The sequence below is a fragment of the Mauremys mutica genome, chromosome 24 (genome assembly GCF_020497125.1).
Source record: "Mauremys mutica isolate MM-2020 ecotype Southern chromosome 24, ASM2049712v1, whole genome shotgun sequence".
Lineage (NCBI taxonomy): Eukaryota > Metazoa > Chordata > Testudines > Geoemydidae > Mauremys > Mauremys mutica.
In genome coordinates this window covers 10,683,854-10,697,003 of record NC_059095.1, presented here as the reverse complement: position 1 = coordinate 10,697,003, position 13,150 = coordinate 10,683,854, and the positions used below count along the sequence as shown (strand labels likewise).

Here is a 13,150-nt window from a genome sequence, read left to right as displayed (position 1 = left end):
TTTTCACACCCCTGAGCGAGAACGTTGCAGTGCTGAAAAGTGCCAGTGTAGACAAGCCCTTACTGTAGACAAGCCCAGAGGGTAACTGAGAATCCAGCACCTACTGCGGCCATGTATATCTTTGCAAAGAAAGTATAAAGAACCACTATTCCAGTTTGGCTGCCTTTTACACACGCTTTGCACAGGTATAAGTAGCTGCACAAGGTGCGAGGCAGTGGAGATTCAGGCCTCTTATCTCCAGTCCACAGGTTCAGAAGCCAGAGTAGCAGCATGATTTCCAAAACACTCTACTTAAGTTGTGTGCCACTGTGTGCTCCCCTGCTGCAGCTCTGAAGACTTAACTATGCATCCCTTTGCAAAGTAGAAAGAGCTCTTATGGTCTCCATTGTGTCTGTTCTTTCTAATGGATAAACAGGCACATTGCCCCCGGAACATGCCCCTAATCCACCTCAGACATGTTAAGAGAAATCAGATTCAATCAAGAGTCCGTTATCATTTCCATCATGAACAAGGTGATTCTTTTAGCACAGCAGCAGATCCAGCAGGAGGTTCAGACACACACAACTGAAAACAAAAGCCACAGATGTCCCATGGAGACAGAGTTATCTAGAGAACAGAAGGTAAACACCCAGCCTAAGGTGCATTCTTCAGTGAAAGCATTAGCTGGATATCACGAATTTCCAAGATAATCTCCTAAACCTCCAACAAAACTGGTTATGAATTCACTAATTACCCATTACAGCTGCATCTATGGCACAAGTTTCACAAAATACATCACTGTCTCATGAGAAAATTAATCTTCTTGAACTTCTGGGAGTTATTTTCAGGAGTACAGAACTTGGGATCATTGCAGAAATGGATACAGCTACAGACAGGAGTGTGTGCTTCCACCACTAACAAGAACTTTTTTCTCTGTATACTGTTGCCATAGAAATCTCTGGCTTGATTAATGGAGAAGTTTTTCTATAGTTACAAAAGAGTGGCTATATAAGCACAGCACAAAATTTCTTTTAAACGGAGCAAGCCAGGCAAACACAAGTTTCTGTGTGGTACTCCACATCCGTTCTAGCATTTATTCTGAATGTTGGGGGATAAACCCTAGGTCAGAAGAGAGGAAGAAGCAATGTCAGGGAGCCAGACGGGCTCCAGAAAGCACCTGGAAAGGATACTTCAGTACTACTAGATAGCACAAGCCCATCAGGGAACAAGTTTATGACAGACGTCACTAAAAGTGAGTAGGTTTGAGGTGAGTTATGATACAAGCCGGGAGTGAGGATTCCGAGTTCTAGTCCCAACTCCGGCATGCAGTCAGTCACTTATGGTCTGATTTCCGAGTGTGATGGAAGGGCTTCCTGTTCAGATCTGCTTACTGGTATTATGCCAGCTTTTCAGTGCAAGCCAAGAATCACCAGCTGGGATGGGAGCCCCACCCAAGTACAAAGGAGGCAGATTCCAAACCAATTTGGCAGGAATTTAGACTTGGCACTTTTTTATTACTTTAAAGGTGCGCAACTCCTCACAGCCAAGTAGGCTGATGTATTTGCTTTCTGTTTTATTAATCTACTAAGATGTGGTATTTACAGTATCCAAGAAACTGGTTAATAAACAAGATAGAGCCTGAAACTTGCACGCGGAAGAAGAAAGATCGGGTGCAGCAACTAGATCCATCATAAAGAAAAACAGATGGTCAGGGGAATTTTATCTTACAATAAAAATCCCCCTTGCTCTGAAACTTGGCAGAGAAGACATCACAGCCCGGAATGAGGCTTTTCAAAAACATTTCCTCCTTCACCCCATTCAAGAGAAAGGCAACAGAGCGTGCCTTGTCCCAAATTTCTTTGCTGGACAATGGAGGATACCTCCCCAGTCCCGCAAGCTTTGAGGTACACACCCTTTAGCCTAAAGATCCCATATCACATCCAGCAAAAATTTTCTTTGGAGGTGGTTAATACCTGTCTCTAGCAGAAGCAATCACTTCCGGTCACATGTATGCTAGGAGTGCTTTACTGGTATAGCTAAACCAGTATACTATACTGGCAAAGCACTCCTATCATAGACATGGCTTATGCTGGCAAAACTGTGCTTTTCCCGGTGTAACCAAATCTGCACTAGGGATTCTGCTCACACAGCTATGTACGGATCACACCTCTTTGTACACCTGACACAGCTGTGCGGGCAGAAGCCCTGTTGGCTCTCGATGCCTACAGCCACAATTGGCGCAAACAGGGAGAAGACCTAACTTCAGTGCATTTACCCTCTGCTTTCTTCTTACCCCTACTGCTACTTATTCTCCAGGCACCTGCGTGCAGATGGGTATTATTCACCCTCCCCCACCCACTTCCCCAAGACAGGGCAGTAATACAGCCCACCCCGCCCACTTCCCTTTCCTGACAGACCTGTGGACCAGAGCCTACACTTGCTCCCCAAGGGAGGGCGGGGGAGAGATGGAGGTTGCTCAAAGTTCAAACACTGGCAGCTCTTGGGTATCCCCCTGACCCCGTCCATCCCCACTAACGAAGTCCCAGTAGAGCAACCCCAGCCTATCTTGGGCCACACTGGCCCCCTGGGGGAGAGGGGTTAAATCCTTCCTCAGCCATCAGGACTCCCCCCGCTTCCCCCTTTCCAGCCTCCTCACCCCCCATTACCGTCCAGCCCCCCATCACCCCCCAGGCCCCTCCCAGTCCCTCCTCCCCAGCCCCCCATGAGCTCCCCCCATCACCCCCCAAGCCCTTCTCCCCAACCCTCCATCGCCCCCTCCCAGGCCCTCCTCCCCAGGCCATCAGCCCCCTCCAGGCCCCTCTCCCCAGCCCCCCATCACCCTCCCAGTCCCTTCTCCCCAGCCCCCCCCCACATCAGCTCCTTCCAGGCCCCTCCCAGTCCCTTCTCCCCAGACTTCTCACCTGCCCAGCCCCCCCAGTCCCTTCTCCCCAGGCCCCCTTAGCCCCCCCAGTCCCTTCTCCCCAGCCCCCCCGAGCTCCCTCCAAACCCCTCTCCCCAGCCCCCCATCACCCTCCCAGTGCCTTCTCCCCAGACTCCTCACTCCCCCAGCCCCACAGTCCCTTCTCCCCAGACTCCTCACCAGCCCAGGCCCCTATCACCCCCTCAGGCCCCTCCCAGTCCCCCATGAGCTCCCTCCAGGCCCCTCTCCCCAGGCCCCTCCCAGTCCCCCCTCTCCCGCCCCCCAGCCCCCTCCCAGTCCCTTCTCCCCAGCCCCCATCAGCTCCTTCCAGGCCCCTCCCAGTCCCTTCTCCCCAGCCCCCCCCCCCAGCTCCCTCCAAGCCCCTCTCCCCAGCCCCCCATCACCCTCCCAGTGCCTTCTCCCCAGACTCCTCACCCCCCCCAGCCCCCCATGACCCCACAGTCCCTCCTCCCCAGACTTCTCACCAGCCCAGACCCCCATCTCCCCCTCAGGCCCCTCCCCAGGACCCCATGAGCTCCCTCTCCCCAGGCTCCCCTCTCCAGCCCCCCATCACCCCCCCAGTCCCTTCTCCCCAGACTCCTCACCCCCCCATGACCCCACAGTCCCTCCTCCCCAGACTTCTCACCAGCCCAGACCCCCATCTCCCCCTCGGGCCCCTCCCCAGGACCCCATGAGCTCCCTCTCCCCAGGTTCCCCTCCCCAGTCTCACCCGCCCAGACCCCCATCTCCCCCTCGGGCCCCTCCCCAGGACCACATGAGCTCCCTCTCCCCAGGGTCCCCTCCCCAGGGCCCCCCATCACCCCCCCCAGTCCCTTCTCCCCAGGGCCCCCCATCACCCCCCCAGTCCCTTCTCCCAGGCCCCCGAGCTCCCCCTCTGCCGGGTTTCCCCTTTCAGCTCCCAGGAGGGCCCCCCCCCCATTATCCCTCCGCCGAGACCCCCACCTGTGCCCGGCGGCGGGGTCACGTGCCGCGCTCTCCTCCGGCTCCGGTAACTTTCCGGCGACCTCCGCGGCGCGCACAACCCCACTGCCGGCCTCGCGCCCGGCCGGCCCTACTTCCTCTTAAAGGGGCCGGCACAGGCGCCGCTCACCTCTCCGCCCGCGGGCTCCTCCCACGGCTTGGCGCCCGGCCGGGCGGGCGGCCCCCTCTGCTGGGCCGCGGAGCGCCTCCAGCTCACGGGGGCGGAGCCTGGATCCGCCTGGCCGGCCCTGCCCCCATGCAGCCCCTGGGCCCGGACCCCCCTCCCAGCCAAGCGTGGGCGCTCCTGGAAGCTGGGTAATGGCCAGGGGGTCCCTTTGGGGTAGGGTGACACCCCCGAGCTGGCCTGAGGCCTCCCCCCAAGTGGGGCCAACCCACGCCCTCCCTGCCTCCCACCCACACTGGGCTGGGGTCCCCTCCCCCCAGTGCCAGCCCCCTGCCACCCCACACCCCACCCGAGGTCCCTCTCTCTCCCTTGCCTGTGGGGCAGGTCGGCAGGCCTGAGCTGCTCTCCCTACCCCTCCCTCCAGCACGGGGCTTGCGTTGACACTTGCCTCCCTCCCCCGCACATTCCTCCGCGCCCCATTAGGGGTCCCACGGTCCCACCCCACATTTGTCCCCTTTGCTCTTGTCAGCTGATGATCAGTTGGCATGACGAGCAAATGGGACAAATGCCAGGACAGGGCCTAAAAAAGGGACTGTCCCAGCCAAAACGGGACATACGGTTACCCTACCTTGGGGTGAAATCACGTCGCAGAACATTGCTGCATTGCAAAAGGGTGCAACCGCCTCGCTGTTCTGATTGAGGACGACGTAGCATGAAACCCTTGCCATGCCGGGTGGCACCGCACCAATGCAACATCGTGACACTGTCACTCCTGTGCCTGGGCCCTCGGATAAACTCACCAAGGTGGCGACTGGAGGAAAGAATCCAAGCAGCTCCTACGTTCATTCCAAATCCCTAACTGCACTGCTAAACCAGGAGGAGAAGGGGTGTGTGTGTAAAATTTTAGGAGATTTTTCAACATTGTTTCACAGAAGATGATATACAATCTCAAAGGACTCAGTGAAGATCCTGGTCCAGGTTCTAATTTAGCTGTAAACCTGATGACTCCAGTGCATTGGGATTTGCACCAGTGTCACTGAAATCTGAATATCGTCTTGTCTACACTAGGAAGGGTTTGCCAATATAGCTATTCCCCAGTATAACTATACTGACAAACTCTCCTAGTGAAGATGCAGCTTCTACCAGCAAACGAGTTCTTTTGCTTATACCAATTCCCTAGATGTAATAAAGTATTCCAGCAAATGGACTTTTTTGCCAATGTAACTATGCCTACACTGGGGCTTTACCTGGCATAGCTATGTCCGTTAGCGGTGTGATTTTTTTCACACTCTTATCCGAAATAACTATTGCTGGCAAAATTTCTAAATGCAGACCAGGCCCCTGTCCTTCTAAAACCTTGTCTACTCACAAAAATGGTACCACTTTATATCAGTATAGTTAAAGCACTACAGCTGAGATTCTGTTTCATGATTAGGAACTACTTTGGGTTCTGAACAAAGTACAGTAACACCATAAACCTACCTTCTACCAGGACATCCAAGGGGTAACATGTCCCAGTGGCTAAACCTAGGCTCTATTGCTGCTCTGCTACCAATAATCTGAGTGAACTTGGTGTCATTTTAACCTCTCTACATTCAGTTTCCCCATCTTTAAAATGAAGATAGTAACCCAGTTTTGTAAAGAATTTTGATATCTAGGAATAAACAGCACTATCATAGGCGCCGACTTATATGGGGCTCTGGGGCTTTAGCCCCATGAATAAATCCCAAGCAGGGGCTCTGCCCCACCAATGTTTTTTCTCCCCTGCTTGGAGCGCCCCCCCCGCCGCTGCCGCCGCCGCCGCCAGGGCTGCCCAGAGCCCTTTAAATCCCAGCCGCCGCCGGGAATCAGAGGGCTCTGGGCTGCCTGCTGCAGCGGGAAGCCCAGAGCCCTCTGATTCCCGGCGGCGGCTGGGATTTAAAAGGCTCTGGGCTCCCCGCGGTTGCAGGCAGCCCAGAGCCCTTTAAATCCCAGCAGCGGCTGAGATTTAAAAGGCTCTGGGCTCCCCGCGGTTGCAGGCAGCCCAGAGCCCTCTGATTCCCGGCGGCGGCTGGGATTTAAAAGGCTCTGGGCTGCCCGCCGCGGCGGGGAGCCCAGAGCCCGCAGCTTACCCCCGGCCGCGGCTCGGATTTAAAAGGCTCTGGGCTCCCCGCGGGGGCCGGCAGCCCAGCGCCCTATAAACCCCCCCCGCGGCCGGGAATCAGAGGGCTCTGGGCTGCCTGCTGCAGCGGGAAGCCCAGAGCCCTCTGATTCCCGGCCGCGGCTGGGATTTAAAAGGCTCTGGGCTGCCCGCCGCGGCGGGGAGCCCAGAGCCCTCTGATTCCCGGCGGCGGCTGGGATTTAAAAGGCTCTGGGCTGCCCGCCGCAGCAGACAGCCCAGAGCCCTCTGATTCCCGGCCGCGGCTGGGATTTAAAGGGCTCTGGGCTGCCTGCAAACGCGGGGAGCCCAGAGCCTTTTAAATCCCAGCCGCAGCCGGAATCAGAGGGCTCTGGGCTTCCCGCTGCGGCGGGGAGCCCAGAGCCCTTTAAATCCCAGCCGCGGCCGGGAATCAGAGGGCTATGGGCTGTCTGCTGCGGCGGGGAGCCCAGAGCCTTTTAAATCCCAGCCGCGGCCGGGAATCAGAGGGCTCTGGGCTTCCCGCTGCGGCGGGGAGCCCAGAGCCATTTAAATCCCAGCCGCGGCCGGGAATCAGAGGGCTCTGGGCTCCCCGCCGCAGCAGGCAGCCCAGAGCCCTCTGATTCCCGGCGGCGGCGGGGATTTAAATGGCTCTGGGCTGCCTGCAACCCCGGGGAGCCCAGAGCCTTTTAAATCCGAGCCGCGGCCGGGAATCAGAGGGCTCTGGGCTTCCCGCTGCAGCAGGCAGCCCAGAGTCCTCGGATTCCCGGCCGCGGCGGGGCTTTATAGGGCTCTGGGCTGCCGGCAACCGCGGGGAGCGCAGAGCCTTTGAAACCCCAGCCGCGGCTGGGATTTAAAGGGCTCTGGGCTGCCTGCAAACGCGGGGAGCCCAGAGCCTTTTAAATCCCAGCCGCGGCTGGGATTTAAAGGGCTCTGGGCTGCCTGCAAACGCGGGGAGCCCAGAGCCCTTTAACTCTCAGCCGCGGCTGGGATTTAAAGGGCTCTGGGCTGCCTGCAAACGCGGGGAGCCCAGAGCCTTTTAAATCCCAGCCGCAGCCGGGAATCAGAGGGCTCTGGGCTGTCTGCTGCGGCGGGCAGCCCAGAGCCGTTTAAATCCCAGCCGCGGCCGGGAATCAGTGGGCTCTGGGCTGCCTGCTGCGGCGGGGAGCCCAGAGCCCTCTGATTCCCGGCCGCGGCTGGGATTTTAAAAGCTCTGTGCTCCCCGCGGGTGCAGGCAGCCCAGCTCCCTTTAAATCCCAGCCGCGGCTGAGATTTAAAGGGCTCTGGGCTCCCCGCCGCAGCGGGCAGCGCAGAGCCCTCTGATTCCCGGCCGCGGCTGGGATTTAAAGGGCTCTGGGCTGCCTGCAACCGCGGGGAGCGCAGAACCTTTTAAATCCCAGCCGCGGCTGGGATTTAAAGGGCTCTGGGCTGCCTGCAAACGCGGGGAGCCCAGAGCCTTTTAAATCCGAGCCGCGGCCGGGAATCAGAGGGCTCTGGGCTCCCCGCCGCAGCAGGCAGCCCAGAGCCCTCTGATTCCCGGCGGCGGCTGGGATTTAAAGGGCTCTGGGCTGCCTGCAACCACGGGGAGCCCAGCTCATTTTAAATCCGAGCCGCGGCCGGGAATCAGAGGGCTCTGGGCTTCCCGCTGCAGCAGGCAGCCCAGAGCCCTCTGATTCCCGGCCGCGGCCCGGAGTTAAAGGGCTCAGGGCTGCCTGCCAACGCGGGGAGCCCAGAGCCTTTTAAATCCCAGCCGCAGCCGGGAATCAGAGGGCTCTGGGCTTCCCGCTGCGGCGGGGAGCCCAGAGCTCTTTAAATCCCAGCCGCGGCCGGGAATCAGAGGGCTCTGGGCTGTCTGCTGCGGCGGGGAGCCCAGAGCCTTTTAAATCCCAGCCGCGGCCGGGAATCAGAGGGCTCTGGGCTCCCCGCCGCAGCGGGCAGCGCAGAGCCCTCTGATTCCCGGCCGCGGCCGGGATTTAAAGGGCTCTGGGCTGCCTGCAACCGCGGGGAGCGCAGAGCCTTTTAAATCCCAGCCGCGGCCGGGATTTAAAGGGCTCTGGGCTGCCTGCAAACGCGGGGAGCCCAGAGCCTTTTAAATCCCAGCCGCAGCCGGGAATCAGAGGGCTCTGGGCTTCCCGCTGCGGCGGGGAGCCCAGAGCCCTTTAAATCCCAGCCGCGGCCGGGAATCAGAGGGCTCTGGGCTGTCTGCCGCGGCGGGCAGCCCAGAGCCTTTTAAATCCCAGCCGCGGCCGGGAATCAGAGGGCTCTGGGCTGCCTGCTGCGGCGGGGAGCCCAGAGCCCTCTGATTCCCGGCCGCGGCTGGGATTTTAAAAGCTCTGTGCTCCCCGCGGGTGCAGGCAGCCCAGAGCCCTTTAAATCCCAGCCGCGGCTGAGATTTAAAGGGCTCTGGGCTCCCCGCCGCAGCGGGCAGCGCAGAGCCCTCTGATTCCCGGCTGCGGCTGGGATTTAAAAGGGTCTCAGCTCCCCCCGGTTGCAGGCAGCCCAGAGCCCTTTAAATCCCTGCCGCGGCTGAGTTTTTAAGGGCTGCGGGCTCCCCGCGGTTGCAGGCAGCCCAGAGCCCTTTGAATCCCAGCCTCTGTCCGCTGATTGCCCCCTCCCCAGACCCCTGCCCCAACTGCCCCCCAGAACCTCCACCCCCTATCTAAGCCCCACTGGTCCTTGTTCCCCAATTACCCCCTCCCGAGACCCCTGCCCCTAACTGCCCCTTGGGACCTCAGCCCCTATCTAAGCCTCCCTTCTCCTTGTCCCCAACTGCCCCCTCCTGAGACCCCACCCAACTTCCCCCCCCCAGGACCGCACCCCCTACCTGTCCCCTGATAAACCTCTTAGACTCCCATGCCTATCCAATTGCTGCCTGTCCCCTGACTGCCCCTTCGAACCTCTGCCCCATCCAACTCCCCCTGCTCCTTGTCCCTTGACTGCCCCCCGGAACTCCCTACCTCTTCTCCAACCCCCAAACTGCTTACTGTGCCACTCAGACCAGCGTATCTGGCTCCATGCAGCTCCAGACAGTTGCTGCCATGCTCCCCCATGGAGCCCACAGCCCTCTCCCACCCCCAGCACCTGCCTTCCAGATTTGAACACCTCAAAATTCAGGAGTGCTCAAGCTGGTTTTTGGCAGCTTTTACTTCATTTCTCCCAAATCAGTTTCCCCTGCAAGGTGCCAACTGAAGGTGTTGGAGAACAGAGAGATCAGGTGGCCTCCTAATGCCTGGAAAAGAGACAAAGGCCAGAGGAGGGAGTGTCAGTGCCTGTGCGGACTTCTGGGAAGTGCACGGTGTGGAAGGGGATGCTGTGATGCTTTGGAACATCTCCATACAAAGCCAGTCAGGACTCTGGGGGAGCCTCCTCTCTCGGAGCATACTGTCTCCAGGGCAAGAAGCTTACACCTTCCTGGGTCTGACCTCGGAGCATTCAGCATGCCCTTCCACGTCATGCACTTTCCAAAGTGAGTCTGCCCAGGCTGGTCCTGGGGCAACCAGAGGTCGCTGCACCCCAACTCTGCAGTCAGATGTGACTCTCAGCCAGACAGTAAAACAGAAGGTTTATTAGATGACGGGAACACAGTTTAAACAGAGCTTGTTGGTACAGAAAACAGAACCCCTCTGTCAGGTCCATCTTGGGGGTGGGGAGCCCAGAACCAAGTTCTGCGTCTCTCCCAATTTCCCCAGCCAGCTCCAAACTGACACTCTCTTCTGGACAAGGAGGCCACCTGATCTCTTTGTCCCCAACACCTTCAGTTGGCATCTTGCAGGGGAAACTGAGGCACCCACACAGTATTCAGAGAAAATATTAAGAACATTCCCACTTCATCACAACAGATGCAACAAAATATAATACCGTATATTGAAGTAGGCAAGTGCTGCTTCTGACTTTCCACTTTTAATTGACCCTTGTAATCTTGTGGCGCTGACGCGTTGTAGCTTCATTTTATATCGGCTTACAGGGCGGGAGCGGGGGGGCACCACCATTTTGGGCCCCACCAAAAATTATACAAACCTGCCGCCTATGAGCACTATATACAATATAACAAGTAGCAGTGTTTTTTAGATGATTCCAGCCAGATGTTGTTATCTTCCCTATGACTGTTGCTGAGTTTCTCTTTCACTGTAAGGTGGGGAATGTTTGTGTGATAAGAGTTGAGATTGCGTCATCATCTACACGTGACAGGGCTTGGACTCAGCCTGATCACTGGTTAATATCTTGTGACATCAAATCCCAGACATCTTTGCAAGTCCAGTCCAGAGAAAATTATATTTCCAGAGACATGTGACATGTGCTTCCACCTTAGCAGCCTAGGAGTTCACATGCAGGCTTTCAAACATTATTGCAAGGTATCTTTTAGATTTTATTTTATGGCCAGAAGATGGTGCACATAGACAAAATAAGCAAAAGAATTCTCCTCTGAGGAGAATGGCTCAGGAAAGAACACCCTGGAAAGGAGACTTTAGCCCAGATCTGCAAAAATATCTAAGCACTTAACTTTCATTGATTTCAATGGAAGTTAGAAGCCTAAATACCTTTATGGATCTGGGGCTTAGTCTATATCTTTTCTCCCACACTTTATTTAGATTATAAGCTTTTCAGGACAGGGACTCTCTCTCACTACATGTAGAATCATAGAAGTGGAAGAGACCTCGAGAGGTCATCTAGTCCAGTCCCCTGCACTCAAGGCAGGACTAAGTATTCTCTAGACCATCCCTGACATGTGTTTGTCCAACCTGCTCTTAAAAATTTCTAATGATGGAGATTCCACAACCTCCCTAGGCAATTTATTCCAGTGCTTAACCACCCCGACAGTTAGGAAGTTTTTCCTAATGTCCAACCTAAACCGCCCTTGCTGCAATTTAAGCCCATTGCTTCTTGGCCTATCCTCACAGGTTAAGAAGAACCATTTTTCTCCCTCCTCCTTGTAACAACCTTTAATGTACTTGAAAACTGTTATCATGTCCCCTCTCAGTCTTCTCTTCTCCAGACTAAACTAACCCAGTTTTTTCAATCTGCCCTCATAGCTCATGTTTTCTAGACCTTTTATCATTTTTGTTGCTCTTCTCTGGATTTTCTCCAGTTTGTCCACATCTTTCCTGAAATGTGGTGTCCAGAATGGACACAATACTCCAGTTGAGGCCTAATCAGCGCGGAGTAGAGCGGAAGAATTACTTCTTGTGTCTAGCTTACAACACTCCTGCTAATACATGCCAGAATGATGTTTGCTTTTTTTGCAACAGTATTACACTGTTGATTCATATTTAGCTTGTGATCCACTATAACCCCCCAGATCCCTTTCTGCAGTACTCCTTCCTAAGCCGTAATTTCCCATTTTGTATCTGTGCAATTGATTGTTCCTTCCTAAGTGGAGAACTTTGCATTTGTCCTTATCATAGCTGCCAACTTTTCCCGGCGCCAGTGGGTGCTCACGACCCCTGCCCCATCCCCATTCCAACCCCTTCCCCAAAGTCTCCACCCCCTCCTTGCCCCTATTGGACCCCTTCCCAAATCCCTTCCCTGGCATCGCCTCTTCCCCTGAGTGCATGTTCTCCCACCTCCCCCCCGCCCCAGTGCTTGCCGCCAAAAATTCTGCAGCCACTGCTTGTCATCCCAGATGTGCATGACAATGTGATCCCACCACTCAGTGCTTGTTTCCTGAGCCCCAAAATGGCATTCCACTGTGGCCAGCACCTCTGTGAATGCCACAAGCAATCTTGTGTCATAGCTACTACGCGTGGCGAGATCAATGTCAAACTCCTCTTGCCTTTGTAGTTTAAGGAATAACTCCACTGCTACTCCCGACGTGTTAGTGAGAGTGAGCAGCATATTGGTCAACAGTGCGGGATCCATTCCTGCAGACTGAAGAGGCAGAGCGTGCAGTACACAAACTGTTGAAAGATAGTGCCAAATGCAGACGGAAGCACAGGGATTGCTAGTATGCAAAGCAATGCATCACAGGGCATTGGGACAGGAGCCAGGATGCCATGTGACCCCCTCCACCTTCCCACAACTCTTAGCGGCAGAAGAGGAAGAGATGCTCTGTGGGATAGTGGCCCAGAGTGCACCGCTCTGAATAGTGCTGCAAATGCCACAAGTGTGAACATGCTATTGTGCAGGCAGCTGACAGTGTGAACGCACAACAGCGGTTTCCCTTCAGCGCTCTCTGAGCGGCGATGTAACTGCCGGCAATGTAACTCTGCCAGTGTAGACATACCCTCAGGGTCTCCAGGCACCACTGAAATACCATTAGTAAATAATTATAAAGTATCGTTAAGGGAAAAATCTCCATGGGAACTTACTTCTCAGTTCCAGAGATTGTTCAGGATCTAAGCTTGAATAACTCATGACAATAAAGAAAATTGTGCGGGGTGCATGAGTGATGGAGTTTCTTCTCCTCTCCTGCCCAGATAGTACAGGTTTCCAGTGTCTGGACTCAGAGAAGGTTGCCCTATAAATGAAAAAAACCCGACAACAATCTTGGGGTTGCTTTATGACATGTCAAAAAGGCCTGGGAAAAAATTCCCCCTGTACCAAAAAGCAGAGGTTTTTTTCTGCTTCTTTCTTTCACTAGAAATCCAGATCTTCTCTGCTTTTCCTGATAAAGTCTACAGAAGACCAAAGAACATATGACATAAGAGATGCTGTGCAATTAAACCAAAATTAAGATGATGTATTCAGGCTGTTTAAAACTCTTTGTGAAATCCTGGCCCAACTGAAGCCAAAAGGAGCTTTGCCATTGACTTCACTGGAGCCAGAATTTCACCCTTCACCTTTTGTTTGCTTATGACTGATTTAACTCAAAAAGCTGAATATGCTGCTGGGAGAAAATAACCCCATCTTCCTCAGTTAAGGGCTGTCTTGCTGGCTGTAGCACAGCACTGTAAATTGCAGGTGGTGGGATGCACCCACTACATTTCTTTCTCCCACCCAGTCTTTCAGAATATAAACCACACATTTTGTCCTCTGCCTGCTGGCTGCCCCACAGGAAAAAGGAGACCTTTGCTGCTTCCAATGGACAGAGAAA

General features: G+C 55.2%; 1 protein-coding gene across 2 annotated transcripts in view; it reads right to left on the bottom strand.

Moving 5' to 3' along the window:
* MOB3A (MOB kinase activator 3A) overlaps positions 1-12,564 on the bottom strand; it is a 31,843-nt gene extending 19,279 nt beyond the window's left edge. The window contains exon 1 of one of the 2 annotated variants that reach the window (XM_044999012.1): positions 12,426-12,564. The gene's annotated coding sequence lies outside the window, so the exon portion shown is untranslated. Of the gene's footprint in view, positions 1-3,862; positions 4,001-12,425 lie in introns of those variants that run through there. The other variant, XM_044999011.1, reaches the window with a different exon arrangement.
* Positions 12,565-13,150: the final 586 nt, after the last annotated feature.